The sequence below is a fragment of the Chiloscyllium plagiosum genome, unplaced genomic scaffold (assembly GCF_037043375.1).
Source record: "Chiloscyllium plagiosum isolate Xiang-an unplaced genomic scaffold, Cpla_swu_hap1 HiC_scaffold_5, whole genome shotgun sequence".
NCBI classification, from domain to species: domain Eukaryota; kingdom Metazoa; phylum Chordata; class Chondrichthyes; order Orectolobiformes; family Hemiscylliidae; genus Chiloscyllium; species Chiloscyllium plagiosum.
In genome coordinates this window covers 63,580,816-63,603,064 of record NW_028270143.1, presented here as the reverse complement: position 1 = coordinate 63,603,064, position 22,249 = coordinate 63,580,816, and the positions used below count along the sequence as shown (strand labels likewise).

The window sequence follows — 22,249 nt, the reverse complement described above, 5'->3', positions numbered from 1 at the left end:
CTGTCAGAGCCATCTGCTCACACTGCTTTCTGAGAGTTTGTCTCAGTGGTCCTCCTTGACGACTTTGTTTCAAACTCAGCAATCCTCTCTGCATCTCAACTCAAGCCTCAAGTGAGCATTGAAAAACCCTACGACCTGCACTCCACCATGTTGAGTTATAATTCAGTGTTCTTCTTGCTTGTAGTCTCTTCCACCAGTTCAACATCCATTACTATTAGAATTCATCTGTCTGTTAAGAGTTGCAAGCTTGCTTTAAGTAATACAGATTTACTTTTGTGGTGCAAACATCAACTAAAACAACAATTTTGCACCCTCTGTTCATGTGTGAAACCACTTAATACCATGTTTAGCACTTGCTGCACAATTAAGTCATTAAATCACAAATGTCAAATTTAAATCAAATGAGGAGCTGAAAGAGTTTGCATACTTTCTGCATCAGAAACAATGGTCCATGGAGGTTTAACAATCCTCCCACTTGATTGCATTTTGTAACCATTATCTCTATACATTTAGAAAAGATAAATCGCAAGTTAGTACATGCAAAAATCATGAAGATTTTGAAAGGACTGCTCTTTCGGATATAAATATGGCGAGGAGCTAGGGTGTCAGTGGTTATTTGGCAATCACAAAGAAAAGCATGAAAATAATTAATATTATCAAAGAATTTCTTTAATTGCATGATTTAGATTACATGCCCCCCAAACCAGTAAAAGGAAACTTGTCTGCGGAAAGTGCACATTAGCACTATGCTAATTTCAATGTCCTCCACTTGTACCCTGCACACAAATAAGAGAGTTGCTGACAATGCCAACATCTAATGCTCAACCTCAACTGCAAAACTGATGGTCTGCTGCCTTCCTGAAAGTTATAATAATAACTTAAGGACTTGTACAGAATTTTGCTCCAGGAACAATGAGTGAATATTAATACATTTCCAGGTCAGAATAGTATTTGACTTAGAGAAAAATATATAACTGCTGGTGTTCCTATGCACCTAATCCCCTTGTTCTTCCAGGCTTAGATAGCTGGGGTTTGGAAGGTATAGTTGAAAGAGTCTTGCCACTTTGATGTAGCTTTTCAGAGTTACATAAAACATAAGCCTGGGGTGAATGATATCAACAGCCAATACAGATCATATGCTGAGTGATGGCATATGGCTTTTCCATACATGGCTTTGCCACAGAGTATGAATTCGTCAAATATTTCTATTAGTAACTCATGATGTTTTCTTAGGGACATAGATGACTTGAATGTGCAAACCTATTACCAATGAGGGAGATGTGTGAAGTCATCTATGATGCAAAAGATTTGGAATATCCTTTGATTTCATAATGCTTTGATGAAACTTGAGCTAGAGAATTGCATTCAGTTTTTAATTTTATAATTTGACAATATCTCCAGGGCAGCATAGTGGCACTGCTGCTTCACACCACCAGGGACCCGGGTTCAATACCAGCCTCGGGTCTCTGTGTAGAGTTTGCACATTCTCCACGTGTCTGTGCGGGTTTGCTCCGGGTGCTCCAGTCCAAAAGATATGCAAGTTAGATGAATTGTCTGTGCTAAATTGCCCATAGTGGTCAGGAATATATAGGTTAGGTCAGAGGGTAAATGTAGGGGAATAGGTCTGGGTGGGAGACTGTTCGGAGGGTCGATGGAGACTTGTTAGATCGAAGGGCCTGTTTCCACACAGTAGGGATTCTAATGCAATATTTGGACAGTTAACCTTGCAGATTCAACAGGATTAGAATGGGGCTTTAGGGTAAGCTTATGAGGATAAGTTGGAAAAATTTGAGTTGTTTGATTTTGACGAAGAAAGAGGTGTAATCTGAGCTAAACTTGGCAGAAGGGAAATCAGGAAGAACTTTGCATACAGACTTATTCAGTTGTGGAGTTCTTTCACTGAAAAGGTTACCGATAGAGAGAATTGGAATTTTCAAGGAAGATAAATTGATTTTAAGTAAGGATATTACCGTTGTGAAGAATATGCTGTTGAAAGAATTTGAGGTACAGATTAACTATGATCTGACTGACGTATGAGTCGTCTCAAAGAGCTAATTGACTTCTTCTGATCCAATTTTTTGAAGGTCCTGTAATTTGCCTTGAGTTAAATGACCCTACCTCAGAGCAATGTTTAATAAGGGTATCCAGGCATTGATGGCTGAAGGTCACTCAGGCCCATCAGAACATCTTTTGAACACTTCCAGATGTGTAATTACTTTAATGAAATGAAACAGACAATGACTAAATGATTGAGCGGCAGTACTTATCTGTTTGAAAGGTTTTATTATTTTAAAATGTATTTATTGATAAGTAAGAAATGGATCTCCTGCTGTGATATTTAGAATGAATTGGAGGAGCCACTATTTTGCAATGACTAGACTCTTGTGCATTCTGAATCATAATTATTCCTCCATCAGTGAGCATATCTTCAGCTGCCTTGGCACTAAGCCTTTCATTTCTTCTGTATACCTTTCCACCTTTCTACTTCACTTTCCTCATTAAAAACCCTTCCCAAAAACAACATTTTTGATCAAGCTGTTGGTCACCTGACCTAATATCTCCTTATTTGATTGTGTCATTTTAAAAAATTGAAAGATCACACAACACAAGGTTATAGTCCAACAGGTTTATTTGAAAGCGCAAGCTTTCGGAGCGCTGTTCCTTCATTAGGTGTTTGTGGAGAATAAGATTGTAGGACAATCTTACAGCTCTCCGAAAGCTAGTGCTTCCAAATAAACTGGTGTTGTGTGATTTTTAACTTTGTACACCCCAGTCCAACACTGGTGTCTCCAAATCATTTTAAAAATAATGTTCTGAAGGTTCTTTGTAAACATTAGTTGTTTTGTGGTTTTAAATGATGGAACGTACAATGTATTATTATTAATTGCAAGCAAAATCCTCCTTTACATTCAAAGCAAAGGATTGTTCGGCAAGTTCATATTCACTTGTTAAATTTACAGCCGCACTAAAAGGTTTTCTCAGCAATTATCATTTGCTTGCCATGAAATAGGTACCGATCAGCATGCTTCAGATAGACCAGGCACTTTGATAAGTGCAAAACCTTTAATTATGTAATTATATGGTTTTCAAATGTTTAGGACCGCTTTCATATTTGGCATAGATGATTTGCAAAATTTTCATGGAGGTTTTAGTCATTAGTCTGAATGAGAAGAGCAACATATATTTCCTTCAAATTTCAGCTATATTTCTTTCAACAAAGTTGGTGATTTAATATCAGGTTTGGCACTAAGTTTGCAATTTGTTATGCTACTTACATTACTTACTTCCAATAAACGGATAGTTAAATTCCTGAGAGCAAAACCTTGTTATGAAATGTAATCGATATACTTAGGTCACGAAGGTATATTATATGCTTAATCAACTATTATAACTAAATTATCTTAATCCATAATAAATAGGTTTTTAAAAGCCATTTCAATTATCCATGTTCCATGCTGTTTTAGGTTTTGATGGTGCTTTACCGACGTATTTGAAAATAATTGATAGGAGTTGTATCGAGTATTTGAAATCTTGTCTTCCCTTCCACATTCATAGTTCTCAGGATTAATCTGGAGGTCACAAATTAGTCATCATTTTCAAATTCCCTTGCTTTATCATCATCTTAAATTCTGCAAGAATTATCCTCATAATTAATAATCAAAGCTCCTGATACAACCTTTGTTGCCACATGTTTTTTCTGGAACTAAAATTCAGAATAACTTTAGTACATTTTAATTGCCACTTTGGAATGGCTGTATTCTCAATTTTACCAATGTCTAATTATGCCATTGAAGTTAGTGGGAGTGTTTTCCATCTGTTTGACTCCCCTTTTATAAACATGAATAGAATGCTCATTAGACAAAAATATTGAAACAATATGTTCTACTCATTTGCTGTTTAAAACCCACCCTAAGTGGCTTTGAAGCAAGCATAAATGTAGCTGATTAGCATACTGCTTGAAACATTGAGGGAACAAATAGATATTGAAACAATAGGGTCTGACTATGTTTTTAGGACCTGGATGCCATTTTAGTATCCACCATATTATTCTTGCCAGTTCCTGAAATCACTCACAAAGTGCAGGCAGCAAAATTTTGGGGTTGCAGGGGAAAGAGTATCTATTATCAATGATTTTAAACTGATCTCAGTTTGTGAATTCTGGAAGTTTTCAGAGATACTTTGCTTCTGCTATGCAATGGTTTGCAGCAATGCAGTCCATTCCATAGTTCTAAACAGGTATCTTTTTCATCAAAGTAATCCTCCTGACATTTTGACTCAGGGCAAAGAGTCTGAGGTAGGAGATTTAGGGAGACACAATCTCAGATGTGTAGGGAGAGCAATAGATGGACAAATGCTATTAATAATTCCTTATCCAGGAAACAGTGTGAATAGGCTCAAGACATGCTATATTGCTGTGACCAATTGAAGCTGTGTTTCTCTACGGAAGTTGTTAAAGAACTGTGTCATCTCCTGCCATAAGACCTAAAACTAATGCTGCAAATAACAGGAATACCTTTATATTCACTGCAACCCTCAAGTTTATATTCTCAGTTCCTTCCAAGCTCCCAGATGAATATCAACATCATTTGTAGTTCATGCTTGTGCTAAGCATGATGCTGTTGTTATTTTTAGATGTTAAAAGCATTGCGTTCTTTGTGAAGATTTGGCAAGAAGTCGAATGGAGTCTTGGAATATTTTCACTGATTGTAGGATTTCTCCTCTAAGTCCAACTTCTCAACAACTGTTGACAGTGTTGTAAGTAGTGGTCTCTTTAAGAGCAAAAAGGATACGGTCCAGAAATAATAGAAACTGATACTCGTCGGTGCACATATTTGAGGGCTTCGTTTTCCACTGCTAGGGGAGTTTGTTAGGAAGGGGAGTAAGAGCAGACTAAACTTTGCGTTGCACTTTGAAATGTAAGTGAACAACTTTGGAAGTCAGACTCACTCCTGCTCCCTGTTTCAGTGAGTGGATGACTCGTAATATAATGTGTATCTATATTGTCCAGAGGGATCCTTCAACTCAGCACCTCTAAGGAAATTAGCACAACTGTAGGATTTTGGTGTGCACAGAAAGTTTAGTGAAGGGGAGAAGGAGTTGTTTGTTTCCTTTTGCTTTTCTATGATTCTCACTGTGTAGGAATAGATTCTTGCTCTACTACAGAAAATTCAAGAAGCTGTTTGGTGAATATTTAATGAGTGGTTAAGATCTATTCTAATCTATTTCTAATATAATATGGTAATATATTTAATAAAAAGTGTAAAAAAAGTAACATAGATAAGTTATTAAGTATTTAAATAAAACTCAGTAAGGGTGGCGGGACAGGTAATGTTTTAAGGTTGCAGTATGTAGATTCTGTGGGATATGTGATCCAGGACGAACACATCTGTGGCAAGTGTTTGATGTTTGAGTAATTTTGGCTCAGAATTTATCACTTGGGGGCTGGATGAATGCATCAGGGAAGGGGAAAACTACCTGGATTCTCTGAATCAGGAGGCAATCACGTAACTTTGGATAGTAACTTCTGATTTGGTCAGCGTTCAGGGGCAGAAGAGTGTGACTGGAAAGAGACAAGTAAGAGGACCCAGAGAGCAGGAGAGCCTATTTAATCATCTGAAACGTTTGAGATTTTCTCAGCTTATTTGGATGGGAGTAGCAGGCTGCAGAGTGGATGAGGAAATTGACCAGAGCAACATTGTTACAGTGAGAGAAGAGTTTAGAGGGTTCATGATCACATGTCTCTCCTGTGTCACAGATGTCTTGGAGTTTTTCATGTTAGTCTTTGGTGGCAGCTGTTCTTTGTTCTTCATCCAAGCTGATGCAGGGAACTCCTGGTCTTCCCTCAAGAAGATGGGGTTTGCTCCCCTGCTTTTGCTGATATTCCACTTTCCCCACCTTTCCATTATTTTGGGGGTCAGCCATGTCTACTGTATCAATCATGTGCCTAAATCCTCTCAGCCAATGACCATGGGACAGTTACACATGACTTTGGATTACTGTTGTCCTCTTGCCCACCTCCATTTGAAAGTTCGCTTTCATTCTTTCTGAAAAAAACCCTTATTTCCAAAAACATTGCACTAATGCAAACAACGGGACATCGAAAATTGGAGCAGGAATAGGTGATATTTCCCTTCAAGCCTGCCCTACCATTCAATATGATCATGGCTGATGAAAGCTATTTTGCTTTCTCACTATCCCTTTGAGATCCCTTTATCCTGAAGAAGTATATCTGGCTCCTTCTGAAAAACATTCAATGTTTTGGCCTCAACTGCTTCCTGTGGCAGAGAAATCCACAGGCGCATCATCCTTCTGGGTGGAGATATGTCTCCTCATTACACTCCAAAAAGGGTAACTTGGCACTGGTGAATGTTTTGTTTATGCTTGTGAGAAACTGGTTACTCATGTGGCAAAGTTAAATGATGCTTTATGCAATGCAGAAAGTACCAAATATGGAATGCTGAGTGAGCACAGGACCCTAATATTCTTCCTGACTTCTCCCAACTAATTCTTAAGTAATCTATTTTGTTGCTAGTACAAGTTTGGTCCCTAATTTCTCAATTATATATTACAGATAACATCATAAGGAACTGTTAATTTTAAACTTTAAGAAGCTACGAAGTATAAGGCAACATTCTTAACCATCACATTATATAGCAGGTTACATCATATTCCCTGCTTTTGAATTTTTTTCTTCTGTTTCTTTGTTCAGCTGGACTATTTTAAGCAGGTATCGGGTCCTTGAGTTATAAAGATGTACAGCACAGAAAAAGTAGCCCTTTGGCCCATCACATCCATGCTGGTCAAAAATAACCATCTGACTAGTCTGTCCCCATTTTCCATCAATTGGCACACAGCTATATTGGTGAAAGTCAGGACTGCAGATGCTGGAGATTGAGTCACGAGTGTAGTGCTAGAAAGGTACAGCAGGTCAGGTAGCATCCGAGAAGCAGGAGAGTCAACAATTTAGGCAAAGGTCCTTTCTGATTAAGGTCTTTTGCCCAAAACATTGACTTTCCTATTCCTTGGATGCTGCCTGACCTGCTGTGATTTTCCACCTCTACACTCTCGACCACAACTATATAGGCCTTGGCATTGCAAGTACATATCTAAATACTTCTTAAATGCTTTGAGAGTTTCTTCCTTAAAGACAAAAGTTCCAGATTTCCACCACCCTCTGAAAAGGGTAAAAATGTATTTTCTCCAATCTGCTGTAAACCCCCTGACCCCTACCTTAAATCTGTGCCTCATGGTCATTGATGCCTCAGTCGAGGGAAAGGTTTCTTCCTGCCTGGCCTATCTCTGGGTAGCTTAGAGGATCAGAGAAATCTTGGGGTAATTAGTCACAAACCTCTGAAGTTGGCAGAGCATGTGAAGAGCAGAGTTAAGAAGGTGGATGGGACATTTGCTTTCATCAGTCATGGCAGGGAATACAACAGCAAGGAGTTATTGTAGAGAGCATTGGTCAGGCCACAGCTGGAGTACTGTGTGCAGTTCTGATCACCTCACTACAGGAAGGATGTGATAGCACAAGATGGGGTATAGAGGTTCACCAGGATGTTGCTGGAATTGAAAAATTGAACTATAAGGAGATTTTAGATAGAGCAGAGAGAGGGGAACATGAGTGAGGTGTATAAGACTATGATTCACTTTTCATCGAGTTAAATGGAATATATCAGGTGAAATGACATGTGGATGAAATTAAATAATTAATTGCTTTCTCTTTCCAGCTATGTGTGTCCTTGCCCCATGAGTCTTTTCAAGAGATGAGTTGGATGAAATGGCCACCATGTGGAAATGTTGGGATCAAACAGGGAATACAATGCATGCACCCCCAATCTTTTAATTGAGATGTATAAAATTATGATGGACATGGATTCATACATCGCAGAAAAGGACCTTTGGCCCAATGAATTGCAGTGACAATAACTATCACTAAAGGCACACTAATCCTAATTTCCTGCACTTGTCCAATATCCTTGAATGTCATGATATTTGAAGTACTCATCCAAATACTTTTTAACATTTCCAACCTCCACTACCTACCCAGGCAGTGCATTCCAGATTCTCACCACTTGCTGAGTGAAAATGTTTTTCCCAGAGTCTGCTCTCTACGATGGGTAAGGACAGAGTGAATAGAGAGCAGCTGTTCCCTTTGGTTGAGGGTCAATCATGAGAGGGCATAGTTTTGGGATAACGGGCAGGAGATTCAGGGGAGATCTTAAACCTATGTCCTCTAGTTTTGGACTCCCACACCCTGGGGAAAAGACCTTGTCTATCTACCCTTTTCATGCCCCTCATGATTTTATAAATTTTTATAAGGTCACCCCTCAACCTCCAATGCTCTGCAGAAAATACCCCAGTTTATTCAGCCTCCTTCAGAATACACTGCAGTTTTCACTGCAGGGCCCTGTGATTTCACTGGAGAACATGGACTTCTGTAGACTATGCTGCAGGGTCTTCTGCCCACTTCTTCAAGCTTAGGTCTAGCTCTGCCATGGTGGAATTGTACTCCAGCTTTGCCTCACTATGTTGGAAAGGCAGAGCAGAGGTGTGACCATTTCAACAATGCTCCCTTACCTGCTCGAAGCACCCACACTTCCAAGAATGTTCAAGGGCCCCCGGCCTCTTCTCCAGCCAGCAGATGAACCTGTCTGCTTTTTGCAGATTTCTGCCTAACACTGTTTGTTTCTAGTGATTCCATCCACATTTAACTTAAGAGCAAGGGACTCCTGTAGTTAACCCTGTCAAAATTTGTGGTGAGCTTCTTGTAGAGTCTGGACACATGTTCGGTAATGGTTGCAGGGGAGTTGGCAAGCACTAACTGCTAAAATCCTTCATTTTCAACTCTATGAATCATTGGTCTCCCACAGCCTTTGTAACATAGAGAAGACATGATCATTCTCTGGTGGGCCTGGAGGAGTTGTAGAGTCATAGAGATGTACAGCACGGAAACAAACCCTTCAGTCCAACTCGTCCATGCTGACCAGAAATCCCAATTCAATCTAGTTTCACCTACCAGCACCCAGTCCATATCCCTCCAAACCCTTCCTATTCATATACCCATCTAGATGCCTTTTAAATGTTGCAATTGTACCAGCCTCCACCACTTCCTCTGGCAGCTCATTCCATACGTGCACCACCCTCTGCATGAAAAAGTTGCTCCTTATGTCTCTTATATCTTTCCTCTCTCACCCTAAACCTTTGCCCTCTACTTCTGAACTCCCCCATCCAGGGAGAGACTTTGTCTACTTATTCTCTCTATGCCCCTCTTGATTTTATAAACCTCTATAAGGTCATGCCTCAGCCTCCGACACTCCAGGGAATACAGCCCCAGCATATTCAACCTCTCCCTATAGCTCAAATCTTGGGGTCTGACTTGTAAGCTTAGTGTTTTGGTTCAGCCCTGTAGCAACCTGCTGAGCCTCCTGTCTGAACCTCATGGCATTTATTACTGCCTGTAATCTCTCTACATGCTGTTCATCTGGGTCAGCTCTCATGTACAGAGAGAGGAGGAACTGGAAAGCAAACCCTACTGTCCTTGTCCGGCTCTTGCCCATCTTGTTTAGTAAAGCCATTGCAGACATAGTGACCCAGCCTAATGCAATGGAAACAGCAGATTTGGACTAATGCACTTAGGGTGGAGTCCTTTCAGAAAGAGGCTCTTGGCACTTGGTGAGTCGATGTATTCACCCTCACCTGGGTCCTCACCCTCCTCTCTGGTCTTTTACTCACAGCCACGAAGCCTCTCTGCAAACATACTGAGCCTTCCAGTGAGTGACTGTGTTTGATACTAATTAACATTCAGTGGGAATTAATATTTTCTTCCTCCAGTGCCCTTCTTATATCCTCCTTTGGTTCCCAAGGCAGGCCTTCCAATAATGTCCTATCTTAGTTCTAAAGAGCTAAAGAGCAGGCAGCTAGCAGGATATGTTTAAAATCATCACTGTCTTGCCCCGGGCATGAAAGTCTGAACATTTCCCATTTTGGCATGAAGAGAAGGGTATTGGAACTCATTTATATTGTGATATCCAGTTCTTCCCCAAGGCCCTAACCTCAGATGGATCTACATGTGGTCCTGAACTATTTAGTCACAACAGGAGTTCTGTCCTCATCTCCCTCTTGCTCAGTTTTCACCATGGCTCTTATGACTACATACATAGCTTTTACTTCACCAAACAAGAGAGGCAGAGCAGTGGGATGCCTTTTTTCCCTGATTTGTATCAAGGCTACTCATCTTATTGGCAGAGAAATCAGCAGTCACTGCAATTTTTTGGCTGGCTGCTCTCTGGAGGTTTTTAATTTAGTCAAATGAAAGATGAGGTCTTCTTGAGAGTTTTTAATGAATTAAATTTCTCAGGGCACCCCTTGCATCTTGTAGTTTCCGTCTCAATTTGCATTCTCTGTTCATAACGCAGTGTCTTGAACTAAGATTTTCTCCTTCTGTTAATTTTTGTAGCGTGTCTCAGTTCACACTTCAATCTTCCATCCTAATTGAGTGTATAAGCTGTCACTTTTGCTTTGTAAATTTGTAACTTGTTCTCTGGACTGCTTATTTTCTGTTCGACTGCAAGGCACACATGGACACTTGGTCAATTATTCCAGGCTTTTTAAAATACAGTCTTACCCCACCCCAAAGCTCCTTAGAAAGTCAATTAAAAATATACTCATAATCTCCATCTGAGTCTTCCATTATTCTTCATATATCTTTTGCACCAGCTGCCCTGTTTTTCAAAATCAAATCTTTCAGCAACTGCTGTCTAACATACACAAAATCATTGTCTTTTTTTTCAGAAATACTCAATGCAGTCTAAAGCTGCTGCTTCCAAACTTCTCAAACTTAAAGCCAATTATACTCCAGCTGCTGACCCCACTTCTCATACCAATGTTGAGTTTGGAGTTTCATGATCACAATCACCTAATACAGGCTGTTGATGATTTGTCACAATTTTCTGATAGTTAATTAAGTCTGTTAAGGAGCAGCTTAGATATAATATATTAAATGATTAGATAACAAAGTACATTTACAAAAACACGGTTGGGGGTGTCTGGAATGCACTTCCCGGGAATATAGTTTAGGCAGGCAACCTCACGACCTTTAAAAAGTACTTATGAATGCATGAAGGGTCATAGCATTCAACGCATTGGGTGTACTGTAGGAAAGTGGGATTAGTGTAGGAGTTGTGTATTTTGGTGGGAGGGAGGAGGGTGGTTACAGACCTGATGGTCTGAAAGACCTCTTCTATGCTCTTTCATTACATGATTCTAACCTGTGACAGACAACAATGTTTCACTAACCTGGAGTCATTTCATAAAACAGAGGAGTGGGGGCAGCACACTGCCATGTCCAAGATGTACAGCAGGTCTTTCATGGTAGACTTTAGTTCATGCTGTCTTTATTTTTTACCTGGGCTGACATAGGGGATCTTCTGGTCTTTCCTGAAGACTCGATTCCCTGCACTTGCTCGCACCTGTCTCTCCCCACCTTAATGATAATAATTATTTGAGATGGCCATCTCTACTATGTCAATCAGCTGTCTAAAACTTCTCAGCCAATGACCATGGAACAGCCAGCGATGATTGGATGACTATTGTATCTTTGCTCAGCTCTATTTGAAAGTTAATTTTCATTCCTTGTAATAACAAAATCTTATTTCCAAAAACATTGCATTCACAATAAGATAGTGTAACACTCAATAGATCCTTTGTGGAAAGCTAGTTACTCGTATGACAGAGATAAATGGGGTTTCATGCAACACAGGAAGTATAACTATGGAATACTGTGTGAACACGCATTTAAAGGGGACCACAATTTCCAACAGAAGCAGCAAGGATACAGTGGTGGAAGGGAATAGTGTAATGAGGGAAGAATGAGAGTCCAGATGGCTGTGTTTCCCACCATGTGCAGGGCTTTGGACATCTGCTCAGGGCTGGAGAGGAACTTGTCATGGGAGCATGACAATCCAGTTGCTGTGGTCAACATGGATACCTATGACAGAGGTAGAACGAGAAAAGATGTCCAGCATGGAGAGTAGAAGGTGCTATATGCTAAATTAAAAGATAGGCACCTCAACGGTTACAATCTCTGGAATATTACCTCAGCCCTATCCAAATTTGTGAAGTCCAGATCGAATTAGAAAGATGAATTCATGCCTCGAAGATTGGTATGGAAAAGAACACTCAGATCTGTCATTATGACATACAGGTTTGAGGCATTTTTTTAAAAAATTCTACGTTTCTATTCTTATGACCAAAGTGAATAGCCTTACACTACCTCATATTTTACTCCATCTAGAACCATGGGATTCACAGAATTATACAGAAGCAGGCCATTCAGCCCTTGAGTCTGCATCAACCCTCCAAACAGCTTTCAATCCAAACCCAGTCCCCTCTCCTATCTCCATAACCCTGCATTTTCCATGACTAGCCTGCACATCCCTGCACAGTATGAGCAATTTAGCATGGCCAATCCACCTAACCTACACATCTTTGGACTGTAGGAGGAAACCTGAGCACCCAGAAGAAACCCACGCAGACATAGAGAGAATGTGCAAACTCCACGCAGACAGTCCCTCAAGGTTTGGGTCCCTGATACTGTGAGGCAGCTGTGCTAAAAACTGACCCAGCATGTCACTTAACTGCATTGTTACCCACGTAATTTCTCCATCTCTTCCTGTAGCCTCTTGGTGTCCTTCTCACAATTTACCTTTATATCATCAGCAATCTTAAATGATTTATTCTGTCTTTTTGACTGAGTCCTTATTGTAGGTTGTAATTAGATCAAGCACCACCATTGATCCTAGTGGTATTTCACAAGTTATGGTCTTCCATCTTGAATCTTTTCTCCCTGTCTATTAATGAATCCTTTCTCCAAGCTAGTATATTGACCCCAACTCCATATCTTGCACATTAACCAGATGCGTAGAATCTGAATGAATGTCTTTTGGAAAGCCCAGTATAACATTTATTGCTTTCCTCTGTATCTGCCCTGTTGTCACACATCCTCAAAATCTCAAATAAATTTGATAAATACAATGTACCTTCTGTAAAACTATATTGATTTTGTCTGTTTGTACTATGATTTTTGAAATGCACCTTTGAGACATACTTAATAGCATATTCCAGCACTCTGATGACTGATAGAAGACTATCCAGCCTCTAGTTCCCTGTTTTCTGTCGCCCTCCTTTTTGAAATAGCAGTGTTACATTTGCATTCTCCAGCATATTATTCCTATTTGTACAAGACAGTCACCAATGAATCTTCCAATAGATGTATAATGAGCTGAATTATGAATTATTAATCTAAACAACTCCATTGGCCATTGATGCTTACAGTTCAATAACTTATTAGCAAACTTTGCAATTCAACACATGGAAATTTTGGGCTAGAATAACTGAGATGATGTTTAATAAAAGCAGTGGAAGTTACGCAGAATAATATAAGATTAATGGTACCAAGGGGTGGCTTTTTTCCCTGGACCTTTCAGTCAAGAAAAAAGAAATTTTCAGCACAATTATTACAAACACTGATTAATCGGTGATTTCAAGACTGTTAAGTGCTTTGATTTTTTTGCTTGATTGTTCCTTAAAGACTGAAACAGAATCAATTTTAATTTAAGTTTAATTTATATTTTGTACTTTGTGCTCAGAAAGGAGAGACATGGATTTAGTTTCATTTTATGGTTGTTCTTATGTACTTGGCTCTGAGAAATCTAGACATCTATTTGTTTGCGTGTATTTCCCATGAGGTGTACAGAATGGACTTCATACTTTCTGGAAAATGTAGAAAAAAATCTGTGCTGTTGCCTAGTGACAGGCATTCAGACTCAGAGTGACAGAAAAATCTTCATTCAGTCAGTTTGTGTGTGTGCCTGTGTTTGCGCTCATGAACGAGAGAGTGGAAACATAAATATAACATTCTCCAGTTAGAAATCCTGAAAGACAGTTGAAAACTGAACTGAGAAAACTTGTGCATTTACTTTGAAGTTAGGTTAAAATAGTGTGTTTAATTTGCACTTTGTTTTAGCTGTCTCACGGAGAGTTACTAGCTCGAGAAAAGTGAATTTTAGAGAATGCACAGAAATTCTTAGGTTGGAACCAAGTTGTGGCTCTATCAGCCTGATCAATAACCTTAGTAGGTAATGGTAAATCTTTGTTAGGTTATTGGTGTTTGTAAGGATATTCCTCAGATAAAAGGAATAGCATGAATTTGAAAGCTTTTCTGAGTATTTGAAATAAATGTTTCTGATCTTTTTGTCTACTGTAATATAGTTCTTGATTTTCTTTTCTTATAAACATTTTATTCTCATTATTCAAATTACACTGGCAGACTCTAGTGAATGTATTTAATAACTGACCTCCCCAGCGTAAAAATAACGTGCATAATGTTGGGGTCTATCATGATCGGTTTTATCTGGGATCTGCGTTGTCCAGTATTAACAACTGTTGGGATCATACCACAAAACAATGTACAACTTCCAGGGTAGTGGGTCCACACCCATTTTATTGAATGCCTTTCCTGGAACGTATAGGTGGTATAATCCTGATCAGCCATCAACACTATTCCATTCACTGGCACAAATTGCTTATCAGCCAAAACCTTGACTCAAAAATTCTTTACTTTCAGATCCCAGTCTCACACCTCTATTTTTGTAATCTCCTCCAGCCCAGAGCTTTATGAGATCTCTGTGGTCTTTCAGTTTTGGCCTCTTGTATATCCCCTATTTTCATCTCTTCACCAAGGGAACTTCAACTCCTTCGACCCTAAACCATGGATTTGTGTTTCCAAACTACTCCATCGTTCTAATTCTTCTCCTTTAAGATGCCTTAAAATCCATGTCTTAGATTAAATTCTTGGTCACCTGTTCCAAAATCTCTTTGTCGTTCAATGTCAAATTTTATGATGACCTCCTGTGATATGGAACAATTGTCGATGGGAAAAGTGCTATATAAATAAAACTTATTGTTGTGTAGCACTCTATTAGTAATCTGGCTGTTCTGCTGCAAGGAAAAAATAAGCAGTATTCATTGCAGGTGCTCCCAAAGAACACTGGAAAAACTAAGGGTCAACAATAATATTTCATATCATGCATGGAACAATACAGTTGAAATAACCTTGGTAACTGACCTTATAATATGTGACTGTATAAATTCATCCCCTTGGTGCTTTGAGTGAATGTTAATGGTTCACAGTTAACCTTTCCCACCTACAAGCTGCATGCATTCTCATATATGGCAGCTTATAATGCTTCTGATCAATGCAAATTAGTTTCCTGAGTGGCCCATTGCCACCAGAAAGATAGTTCAGGCAGACAGAGAATATTTTAAACCTATTATTTAGATCTACCACTTGCTTTCTTATTCAACTTAGGCTGCTCTTTACAGGAATTTAAAATGATCCTGACTGCTTACCTTTGCATTTTCTTTCACCCATAACATATTCTTTGCAACACCCTTTCATATCTAATGGTAACATCATTTATCATATTCCCTCTTCCCAGATTTCTGCATCCTGCAGTTATGTATCAGTTAACATTGTGTACCATAAACGGTAGAGTATTGTTTTCCCATTCATAGAATGTGGGTATCACTGACTGTCATCAGCTATCATGAATTACCTTTATGAAGTTTGTGGTGAACCAACATCCATGTTGGCAATTAGGAGGTATATTACTCAATACAGAATTTCCATCTGTTGACAAGCTCTTGTAGCAATATCACTTATGCTACTGAGCAGTGCTGGCCCCTAGAATGTTGATAGTGTCATATCGAGTCATAATAATGCGAACAAATGTCATATTTTCTCTTATTTGAGATGGTCATTGCAGATATTGGTGGAACATCAATGTTACTTGCCACTTAACATTCCAAGCCTGAATGTTATCCAGCTCTTTGTGTCTACAGGCATGGTTTGCTTCAGTGTCTGAGTAATTGCAAATGGAACTGAATGTTGTGCATCACTTGACATCCTCACTTTTGACAATATAATACAGGACAGGTCATTGCTGAAGCAGGTGAATATGGTTCAGCCTACGACAGGTAGTGTAAGGAATTTCCCTACCTCTCAACCAGGATTCCTGGGTTCAAGCCCCACCTGCACCATAGGTTGTCATAATATCTCTGATCAGATAGATGGAAAATATTTACCTGAAGGAATTAAGACCTCTTATGGTGCACTGGAAGTAACTTTACCTCTGAGCCAGAATACCAAGGTTCAAGTCCCACTTGCTCTTGGGGTGTATCATAACACATCCAAAAGGGTTGATTAAAAATGTTTATCCTACACAGTAAGTGTGTCCATACCTTTGAGACAGGAGGCCTGCATTCAAGTCCTTCCTGGTCCAGGTGTGTCAGAAGAACTCTGAATATGTTTGTTAGAAAATATCTAGATTTTCAGATTTGCATAACCATCACAATTGCCAGGAATAATCAAGATGTTTTCAGTTAATGCTCTTGTGGTTCAATGGTAATTTACTCTACCTTTGGGTAAGAGGCCTGAGTTCAAATCTCACCTTCTCCATATTGGTACAGGTTAATTTAAGAAAAAAATTAACCCCAAGGAGTTTCAGCATTTTCCTGGGGTCTAGATGATTGTTCTCCGACAATCATACCATTATCTGTTACATCAGATTACACAGGATACAGGGCACACAGAGATGTTCTATGTCAGTGTTTATGCTGCTCCTTCCTTTATTCACCTTAATCCTCCTTCTCCCTTATTTACCTTTTCAGATTCCTTTCAAATACATTCATATTTGTTTCAATCATTTTCCCTGGTAGTGACTTCCACCCATTCACCTGTCTTGAGGTAAATACATTTTTGCTGGATCTTTTTGTGAACTTTTTTTATTGGTTACCTATAGTTATGCTACTCTCCACCACCACAACCTCTCCCCCTGTCTCTGGAGACATTTTTTCTTTGCATCTAGTCTATCAAAATCTTACATAATTTTAAAACTGTCTATCAACTCAACCTTTTTCAAGAGAAAGGAGAATGCAACCTGTCTCTCTTTTCCTGATGACCGAATCCATGAATTTCTGGTATAATTCTCTGCAAACTATCTAATTTCTTGAAAACAATTTTTAGCATAGTGGCCAGAATTATATGCAGCACTCTTGTCTGTTCAAGACAGGCTTAGCATAGTTTCCCTGCATTTCAATTCTGTCTTTCGAAAAATATAACTCATGCTGGGTTGGCTTGATATATTTCCTTATGACTTTAATAATCTGTGTTGCTTTTCGTAAATGGTGTTTTGAAATCCATTTCTTTCTATCTGCCATCTATACTCACAACTTCCAAGTAATAAGAGACTTTCCCATTCCTTCTACTATAATATACTGTCTTCCATTAATCGATGTTGAATTTACTTTGTCATTTTTTTACCATTTGGATAATTTATTTATGTCCTTTTGAGATTTGTTGCAGTCCTCCTCAGTATTGGCTATTGAGATTTCGGAAAGAAGCAGACAGTAAGTACATAAATTACAAATAGATTTTTAATTTTTCATTATTAATGGGTTGAAGGGTTATGGAGAATGAGCGGGAAAATGGACTTGAAGCTGACATCAGCCACGATCGTATCAAATGGCGTAGGAGGTTCAAGGGGCTGAATTGCCTAATCCTGCTTCTAGTTCTTATATTCTTATAAACAACAAACAAATACAGGATGAAAGAATGCAAAGAGGTCAGGATTGAAGTCAAGAAAACATTTAGAAAAGCAAAAATAAATTATGAAATTAAAGTGTCAAGCAACAAAACAAAGGAAAATATTTTGCATGCACATCAATTGAAAAGGAGGCCCTTGATAGAATCAATTACTGATAGGCAACATAATATCACAAGTAATGAGAGCTTATTTCTTCCTTCACCTCCCTTCTGTTGACTGCATCTATCAGTATGATTGATCCTTTACTAGCATCTATCTTTATTCTTGTGGATTTTATTTTTTTGTCTTGCTAATATCTATATCTTTTTTCTCAAGCCATTATCTTATTCTAAACACAAAGCTTTGCAGTGTGACCTAATTATAATTAAAAAGTTAATGTGACCCCAGCAACAAAACCAAACCAGCAGTAAAGCACCATTCTTACACTCAGCATGAAATTTATAAAGGTTCACGTACTATAAATCAACGTACAATAAATCATGAATATATAAATCTCTGTGTGTAAAGTTCTTTGGAAAGGTGTTAATATTTTATGTATTCATCAGTGTGTTGTTTCATCTGAGCTGCTCGAGCTCTTGGTCTTCACCCATGAAATTGCAGATACTATTGACATTTCCATTTAGGATTGTTGATCTACAGTGACATCACACCATGTTTTTCTGAATGCCATTTTGACATCTTAGAGGCAAATAATATTTTACAGATGATTTCTAATGACACAAAATTATAATCATAGTAAGAGAGGCATCAGTTTCATTGTGGATTCACAAAATGCAGGTTGAAAATGAAATGGATTTAATTTGTAAGGTAATTTAGCTGAACATGGATCTGTGCTCCTCTCATCCTGGGCCTGGGTTTTCTGAAGAGAGGGCAGTGCTTCTGAATGGACCTGGAACAACATGTGCAACAGTTACTAGCCTTTGAGAGTCTGACCAACCTTTTTATGTTAGTGACACGGGACTCAGTGAAACCTCTTTCTTTCCTCCTGTACCACCCTCCTCCAACACACACACACACACACACAGTGGTCAGTCTTTCATCCACAATTCCCACACACACTGGAACCAATTTGTCTCCCCCACTCCACATGCATATTTTAATCAGTCCCTTTCCCTTGTGACTAAAAGCATGTTGTAATCAGCTCATCTTCCTCCCCTCCAACTACCCATCAACATACACCTTCCCCCTTTCCCACCCATATGCAAAATGATCAGCCCTCTTTATCTCGTACACAACATTAATCCATTCTTCTCCACAGTCACAGTGATCCCTAATTTTGGTTCCTCCTGACACAATTGCTTCCATCTCTCCTGTTGGTGAACATAGCCTACATTGCTACAGAGATAACCTTCACTGAATTTTTTGTAGGGATGACAGAGGTATGATGACAGGGGAATATCCATGGATGTTGTTTATATGGTTTTCCAGAAATGATTTGATAAATTCCCCGATAAGAAACTGCAGATTATGGTAGAAGCCTACAGAATTGAGGGCAAATTACTGACATGACTTGGAAATTGGTTAAGTGGCGAGCAACAGAAAGTAGGAATGATGGGTAGGTAGTCATGCCAACATTGTTTCTGTTAGAGATGACTCCAGCCAATAGAGAAATCACTCCATGATTCCTAAAGATGTAAATTTTGCTCGAGGTGCTTGGTTCCACAGTCAGTCACCTTTTGTCTTGATTTCAAAGTCACTCACTGTCAACTCACCATTGGAGATCAGCTCCTTTATTCAAGTTTCTGCTAAAGCAGTAAAGACATTGTCATGAGGACAGTGCAGGAGAGAGAGAGATAACCTGCATAGTTGCCGCCTTTGCTGTTTGAATTCGAGTATCGCTGGACATCGGAGTGCATCTGACAAAATTAACAAACAGTGAAATTCACAACTAATCTTGGAGGAACTGTTGGGCGAAGTTCACAGCTCGGAATCAGATAAGTTAATTGTTGTTTAAGTCAATCCAAGAGAAAGGCTGCTGTAGTGAGTACATTGGGCTCTTTCTTGATTATATGTTTTTGGAGATAAGTCTCTTGATTAAACTTAAAATATAAGCCACAGCTATTAATTTAACCTGGGGGAGTGTTTGTAGAGGAATAAGATGGTGTTATTTTCTGGGTCTGTAGATTGTGAAGGAGCAAAAAATGGCCTTTGCAGTGATAGGTGGAAAGTGTGCAAAGCAAACTAAGATAAAAGGTAGGGAGGAAGGACTTGGGGGAGGGGCGTTGGAAATGCGATAGGTGGAAGGAGGTTAAGGTGAGGGTGATAGGCCGGAGAGGGGGTTGGGGTGGAGAGGTCAGGAAGAAGATTGCAGGTTAGGAAGGTGGTGCTGAGTTCGAGGGTTGGGACTGAGACAAGATGGGGGGAGGGGAAATGAGGAAACTGGAGAAATCTGAGTTCATCCCTTGTGGTTGGAGGGTTCCTAGGCGTAAGATGAGGCGCTCTTCCTCCAGCCGTCGTGTTACTATGGTCTGGCGATGGAGAGTCCAAGGAACTTCATGTCCTTGGTGGAGTGGGAGGGGGAGTTAAAGTGTTGAGCCACGGGGTGGTTGGATTGGTTGGTCCAGGTGTCCTAGAGGTGTTCTCTGAAACATTCCGCAAGTAGCCGGCCTGTCTCCCCAATATAGAGGAGGCCACATTGGGTGCAGCGGATGCAGTAAATGATGTGTGTGGAGGTGCAGATGAATTTATGGTGGATAAGGAAGGATCCCTTGGCGCCTTGGAGGGAAGTAAGGGGGGAGGGGTGGGCACACGTTTTGCTTTTCTTGCAGTTCCAGGGGAAGGTGCCAGGGGTGGAAGTTGGGTTGGTGGGGGGTGTGGACCTGACGAGGGAGTGGTCTTTTCGGAACGCTGGGAGGGGAGGGAAATATATCCCTGGTAGTGGGGTCCATTTGGAGGTGGCGGAAATGACGACGGGTGATACGATGTATATGGAGGTTGGTGGGGTGGTAGGTGAGGACCAGTGGTGTTCTGCCCTGATGGCGATTGGAGGGGCGGGGTTCAAGGGCGGAGGAGCTGGAAGTGAAGGAGATGTGGTGGAGACCATCGTCGATCACATCTGGGGGGAAATTGCGGTCTTTAAAGAAGGAGGCCAACTGGGTTGTACGGTATTGGGTTTGAAGAAGGAGGCCATCTGGGTTGTACGGTATTGGTTTGAAGAAGGATGGAAAAGGATGATCCAGATCTAAAAGTTGAAGATCTAAGTTGGAGAAAGGCCAATTTTGACGGTATTAGGCAAGAGCTTTCGAAAGTTAATTGGAGGCAGATGTTCGCAGGTAAAGGGACGGCTGGAAAATGGGAAGCCATCAGAAATGAGATAACAAGAATCCAGAGAAAGTAAATTCCTGTCAGAGTGAAAGGGAAGGCTGGTAGGTATAGAGAATGCTGGATGACTGATGAAATTGAGGGTTTGGTTAAGAAAAAGAAGGAAGCATATGTCAGGTATAGACAGGATAGATCGAGTGAATTCTTAGAGTATAAAGGCAGTAGGAGTATACTTAAGAGGGAAATCAGGAGGGCAAAACGGGGACATGAGATAGCTTTGGCAAATAGAATTAAGGAGAATCCAAAGGGTTTTTACAAATATATTAAGGACAAAAGGGTAACTAGGGTGAGAATAAGGCCCCTCAAAGATCAGCAAGGCGGCCTTTGTGTGGAGCCAGAGAAAATGGGGGAGATACTAAATGAATATTTTGCATCAGTATTTACTGTGGAAAAGGATGTGGAAGATATAGACTGTAGGGAAATAGATGGTGACATCTTGCAAAATGTCCAGATTACAGAGGAGGAATTGCTGGATGTCTTGAAATGGTTAAAGATGGATAAATCCCCAGGACCTGATCAGGTGTACCCGAGAACTCTGTGGGAAGCGAGAGAAGTGATTGCTGGGCCTCTTGCTGAGATATTTGTGTCATCGATAGTCGCAGGTTAGGTGCCGGAAAACTGGAGGTTGGCAAATGTGGTGCCATTGTTTAAGAAGGGCGGTAAAGACAAGCCAGGGAACTATAGACCGGTGAGCCTGACCTCAGTGGTGGGCGAGTTGTTGGAGGGAATCCTGAGGGACAGGATGTACATGTATTTGGAAAGGCAAGGACTGATTAGGGATAGTCAACATGGCTTTGTGCGTGGGAAATCATGTCTCACAAACTTGATTGAATTTTTTGAAGAAGTACCAAAGAAGATTGATGAGGGCAGAGCAGTAGATGTGATCTATATGGACTTCAGTAAGGCGTTCGACAAGGTTCCCCATGGGAGACTGATTAGCAAGGTTAGATCTCATGGAATACAGGGAGAACTAGCCATTTGGATACAGAACTGGCTCAAAGGTAGAAGACAGAGGGTGGTGGTGGAGGGTTGTTTTTCAAACTGGAGGCTTGTGAGCAGTGGAGTGCCACAAGGATCGGTGTTGGGTCCTCTACTTTTTGTCATTTACATAAATGATTTGGCTGCGAGCATAAGAGGTAGAGTTAGTAAGTTTGCAGATGACACCAAAATTGGAGGTGTTGTGGACAGCGAAGAGGGTTACCTCAGATTACAACAGGATCTGGACCAGATGGGCCAATGGGCTGAGAAGTGGCAGATGGAGTTTA

General features: G+C 40.0%; 1 protein-coding gene across 1 annotated transcript in view; it reads left to right on the top strand.

Moving 5' to 3' along the window:
• The window catches only part of LOC122550254 (contactin-associated protein-like 2), a 2,045,475-nt gene that overhangs the window by 1,318,052 nt on the left and 705,174 nt on the right, over positions 1-22,249 (top strand). The window lies entirely within an intron of this gene.